The sequence below is a fragment of the Trichosurus vulpecula genome, chromosome 1, assembly GCF_011100635.1.
Source record: "Trichosurus vulpecula isolate mTriVul1 chromosome 1, mTriVul1.pri, whole genome shotgun sequence".
NCBI lineage: Eukaryota > Metazoa > Chordata > Mammalia > Diprotodontia > Phalangeridae > Trichosurus > Trichosurus vulpecula.
The window spans coordinates 190,772,443-190,778,442 of record NC_050573.1 but is presented as its reverse complement, the minus strand read 5'-3'; the positions used below and the strand labels follow the sequence as shown (position 1 = coordinate 190,778,442).

The 6,000-nt window shown below is 35.6% G+C and overlaps 1 long non-coding RNA gene across 1 annotated transcript in view; it reads left to right on the top strand.

Annotated features, from left to right (window-relative positions):
* Positions 1 to 1,347: 1,347 nt before the first annotated feature.
* The window catches only part of LOC118843880, a 63,047-nt gene continuing 58,394 nt past the window's right edge, over positions 1,348 to 6,000 (top strand). The window contains exon 1 of the long non-coding RNA XR_005009942.1: positions 1,348 to 1,514. This is a non-coding gene — a long non-coding RNA (uncharacterized LOC118843880). The remainder of the gene's footprint in view (positions 1,515 to 6,000) is intronic.

Sequence of the window (6,000 nt, the reverse complement as noted above, 5' to 3'; positions counted from 1 at the left end):
CTGCATTGGAATATGGATTTTTCATTTGTCATGTTCCTGTGCCTACCAAATTCCTGCTTTATTCTATTTCTTCTCATGTGGTATCAGAGTAGTCCTTTCCCTTTAACAGTTACAAATACACATATATCTTGGTGGTGGTGGTGGTGGTTTTCAGTCATGTCTGACTCTTCATGACCCCATTTGGGGTTTTCCTGGCAAAGATACTGGAGTGGTCTGCCATTTCCTTCTCCAGCTCATTTTTCATAAGAGGAAACTAAGGCACACAGTGTTAAATGACTTGCCCAGGACCACAGAGCTAGTAAGTGTTTGAACTCATGTCTTCCTGACTCTAAGTCTGGTGCTCTAGACATTATGCCACCTAACTGCCAATACATACATCTATGCATTACATACCCTGAGTAGTTTTAGGATTACAGTGTTTGAAAGAACAAAATAATTTTGAAGTTAAATGCATGCTTCCATTTTTATCTAAGCATGAATGCCAAGACTTCATGTGAAAATGTTTGAATCTAATAGCCTCCCACTTCAATAAGGAGCAAAAAATAATTGCTGCCTACGAGACATGGTACAAGGATAAGTACTGCCAGGAGCATGCTGGTAAATGTTTAATAACTGGCTCTCTTTAAAAAAAAAGTATGCATTGCATGACAAACTTTTAAGTTTAATCTGAATTGCTAACATTTTCTCCATCACTTTCCTAAATCTAGACAATCAAAAGAATAATAAATTAAGCTCTAATTTGTAGCATTTGTCGATTTCCAAGAAGTAAATGTTCACATTGAAAATTTAACAATTGACTCTAGAAACTGATTTCGACTCACCTTTGAACCTAAACCTAATGGTACAAGGAATTCTATGAAAGAAAGAAGTCTCTCTTCTGAAGAGCAGTTGTTAGTACAGCATAGAGAGAAGAAGTCATCTGATCATAGATTTAGAACTAGAAGAGACATTAATGGAAATCTAGTCCAACACCTTAATTTTACAAATGAGGAACATGAGGCAGAGTGCCACAGTAAGTGCCAGAGATGGAATCTGAGCCCAGAATACTGTTCTAAAATATGTTACTGTCCACTCCCTTAAATTTATGCCATTAATTCCTTTTCTAAAAGGAAAATGAAGATGAAGTTCTAGATAGTCCATTGGTTATATTCAATATCAAGAACATATCCACTGTCAGACCCTCCTTCCCTCTGACCTGTTTTGTTTTTACTGTTTTATTTATGCAGCTGTATTTACTTAGAGACTACAAGTCTATTAAAGAAGTCATCGGCTGCACTCATTCTTCTCACTCACAGTTTTCCAGCATATTCACTGGATGAGAGGTTTATTTATAGTGACTCAGGCAGTGGTGTGCCAATTAAGAAATAGAAGAACCCCATAAAGAAAAGAGCTTTTGTGCAGCATGTGAATTGCCACAGAGAGACTAACGTGTTTATTAGCTTTGACACAGCAAACAAACAAGCAGCACTGAGCCTTCAGCTCTGAAGAGAAGTAGTGCCTGACATCTATAAGAGGTGGGTCATATTTATTATTTCAAGATGGAATTTTACACTGGCTGATATGTATAGACCAGGAGTCAAAATTCACTGGAGTCTGGACTATGTCCAATCTCTGATTGAGAGTTGATTTCACTTTGTGTTAATGAAGAGTAAGACAGAGAAGCAGGCCGACCAATGATCCAAACGTATTTTCTGATCTTACTTCCTTCTGTTCTTATTAGGAGAGGATTTTATTGAGTGAAGTCAGGCCAATTCCTACTGTTCATATGAAGCTGAAATTAAAATGACCAAAAGGACTTCAGTATGTATAAGCTTTCTTTTGGTAAATAACCTTTATCCATTCACCCTCTTATTCATCATAAATGAAGGTGGCAGTGGCATGAGTTTCCTGTTAAATGTGCTAGAAGAGGAACATAGAGGTTGACTTGGTTCAGGCTTAACTGGATATTTAGTCATTTGTAGATATTCATTCTTTCCACAAACCTAGTCAGTATCAGTATATGTAAAGTTTCTAACCCTTCCAGCTGGGGAATACCTCATGGAGGAAATATGCTTTCCTTAGAGTTTATAAACACTACTTGGTCTAATTTTTTGTTAAGGTTTTGTCCAGTTTGATTATGAGATTTTTTTTTCTTGGAGATCATCCACAACAGCTTGCTTCCCTTAGGTAGCCCCATGTTGTCAAAAAGGGAAACATACATTTTTTTACTTCTTGGGAGAAACATGCAATGTGATGGGCATATTATCAAAGGGGAGGCAGATCATCAGAACACACACACACACACACACACACACATACACATACATTCAGTCACATATTCGCAGAAATCCCTAAGGGAAAACAATGCATTGTGAGCAAAGCATTTTTGCTCACAATTTCCTCTAAAATTTCAAATTTGTCTTTTAACCAAAAGAAAAATCAAAGCAAAACAAAAATATTTTCCCCAGATTCAAATGAGGAAAAAGAAAGAAAATTCAATTCTTTGTTATGAAGGCTCACTGCACAAACATTGATGAAGCCCCTCCTTAATGACAGGCCTATGTGTTTTACTGAGGATATAAAAACAAAAAATTAAATCCTTTCCCCTAAAAGACAATATATTCTACTGGGAGTATTAACATCTATACTGGTTAAGTAAAGTATCCTAGAGTGTGACCACACAAAGCCATTTTATTTAGATATTCCCTTACTTTCTGTCAATGAACTTGTCTAAACTTCACTAGACTGGTCCTTGAATGACAGGGAACCAGACTAAGATCCTTCAAGGACTTACGATGTCTGATGCCTCAGAGGAAAACTTTAATAGGGGACTTAAAATTCTGAAACACTCAAAAAAACTTTCACTTTAAGAAACCTGGTATTTACAAGATACAGGTATTATTGATCCAATTGATGCCACTGTTCTATCTTTCAGGAATCTTGAAAAAATCTGATACATACATGGGAGACTTCTCATTGGAGAGACATTTAGGTGTGGTATTTTGCTCTACTGAAAGAAATGCTTTTTTAAAAAATAATCAGCAATCGGAAAGCATGGTGGAAGCTTGTATTTTCCTAAACTTTTTGGTCAACCGTGTTATTGCAGCTAAAATCCCACCCTCAACAGGAAGCTCTTCCCAGTCCCCCTTAATTCTATTAGCTTCCCTCTATTTCTGATTAATCCTCTAAATAGCATTTTTTTTAGCATTTTAATTTATTTATTTTTAGTTACAACATTCCATTCCACAAGCTTTTGAGTTTCAAATTTTCTCTCCCCCCTCCCCAAGATGGCATGCAATCTGATATAGGCTTTACATATACATTCACATTAAACATATTTTCACATTAATTATGTTGGAAAGAAGAATTTAAACCAATGGAACGAACCAATGGAACTACAAGAAAGAAGAAACAAAACAAAAAAGAGAAAGAGCCAATAGTATGCTTCAATATGCATTCAGACTCCAAAGTTCTTTCTCAGGATGTGGATGGCATTTTCCATCATGAGTCTTTCAGAGTTGTCTTAGAACCTTGCATTGCTGAGAAGAGGCAAGTCTATCAAAGTCAGTCATCGCACAATGTAGCTGTAACTGTGTACAATGTTCTCCTGGTTCTGCTCACTTCACTCAGAGTCAGTACATATATGTCTTTCCAGGTTTTTCTGAAGTCTGCCTGCTCATCATTTCTTATAGCACAATAGTATTCCATTACATTCATATATCACAGCTTGTTCAGCCATTCCCCAAATAGTAGATATTGCCTCAATTTCCAATTCTTTGCCACCATAAAAAGAACTACTAATAAATATTTTTGTACATGTGAGTCCTTTTCCCATTTTTATGATCTCTTTGGGATACAGCCTTAGAAACGGATCAAACGGTATGCACATTTTTATAGCCCTTTGGGCATAGTTCCAAATTGCTCTCCAGAATGGTTGGATTAGTTCACAACTCCATCGGCAATGCATTAGTGTTCCAATTTTCCCACATCTTCACCAGCATTTATCATTTTCCTGTTTTGTCATGTTAGCCAATCTGACAGGTATGATACAGTATCTAAGAGTTGCTTTGATTTGCATTTCTCTAATCAATAGCGATTTAGCATTTTTTTTCACATGCCTATAGATATCTTTCATTTCTTCCTCTGAAAACTGCCTGTTAATATCCTTTGACCATTTCTCAGTTGGGGAATGACTTGTATTCTAATAAATTTGACTATGTTCTTTATGTATTTTAGAAATGAGGCCTTTATCAGAGATACTGGTTGTAAAAATTCTTTCCCAGTTTTCTGCTTCCCTCCTAATCTTGGTTGCATTGGCTTTGTTTAATGTAATCAAAATTATCCATTTTGTATTTCATAATGTTCTCTATCTCTTCTCTGGTCATAAATTCTTCCATTCTCCATAAATCTGACAGGTAAACTATTCCTTACTCTCCCATTTTGCTTACAGTATAAGCCTTTATATCTAAATCATGACCTATTTGGACTTTATTTTGATATACGGTATAAGATACTGAACTATGCTCAGTTTCTACCACACTATTTTCCAGTTTTCCCAGCAGCTTTGGTCAAATAGTGAGTTCTCATCCCAGAACCTGGAGTCTTTGGGTTTATCAAACAGTAGGTTACTATAGTCATTGACTACTGTGTCTTGTGTGCCTAATCTAGTACACTGATCTACCCCTCTATTTCTTAGCCAGTACCAAGTAGTTTTGATGACTGCTGCTTTATAATACAATTTAAGATCTGATACAGCTAGGCCACCTTCCCTATCATTTCTTTTCACCAATTCCCTTGATATTCAGAACCTAAGTAGCTTTTTTGTATATAGTTGTTTGCATATTTTCTCTCCCACTAAAAGGTGAGAGCAGGAACTATCTTTTGCCTTTCACGGTAAGCCTCTTGCTTAGCACAGTGCCTGGTACATAGTAGGTGTTTAATATATGTCTACTGATTGAATTGAGAAAGACTAACTTTGCTTTTTTTCTTTTTTAATTTTACTTTTAATTTATGAACTAAAACAAGTGCATTGTACATGAAACAGCAAATCTACTATGCACGACTTGCTATTCCTTTCAAATATACAACAAAATTATCAGGTAAATTTCTTTTTTTTTTCTTCCATCCCTCCCACCCCCCATGGCTACATTAGACACAAATGGATATGTGTGTGTGTGTGTTTGTGTATATGTATGCATGTATATGTATATATGTGTGCATATGTATGTATATGTGTATATATAATGTAAAATTATGCTATACATACTTCTATTTATCAGCTCTTTCTATGGCTGCAGATAGCATCTTTCTTCATATATTCTTTATAGTTAATTTTGGTATTTATGATAGACAAAATAACTTATTTGCTCAAAGTTGTTCCTAAAACTATTACTGTTACTGTATACAATATTCTCTTGGCTCTGTTCATTTCACTCTTCATAATTTTGTGCAAGTCTTTCTGTTTTTCATAAAATCATTGAGTTATCCTTTCTTATAGCTCAGTAATATTCCATCACAATCATACACCACAACTTGCTCAGCCATTTCCCAATTGATAGGCACCCCTGCAATTTTCAGTTCTTTACCACAAGAAAAAGAGCTGCTATAAACATTTTAGAACATATAGTTATTTTTCTTTTTCCTAATTATCCTTGGAAACAGACCAAGACGTGGTATTGCTGGGTCTGCTTGTAGAGAAAATCTGGATAGCCTGGAAATTTCTGACCTACTCCACCATTTTCCTAGAATTCATCCTCCCTAACTTTACTTCTAATGCTCCCATGAAAAATACCCTAAATAAGTGTGTGAATTTTTTTCATAAAAAATTTTATATAAGAGGGAAAGTAGGCACATAGAATGGTAATCACTGACAGTCTCTAGGACAACTTTGACAATGATAAGATCTAGCATTTTCTCCACACCTTTACTTTTCTCCTTTCTTTCATATACCATAAGAATGGGTCCCTTGCTGTCTCCCAAACTGTATCCTCTGCTTGACTAAGTTCCTCTTTGATCTAGTCC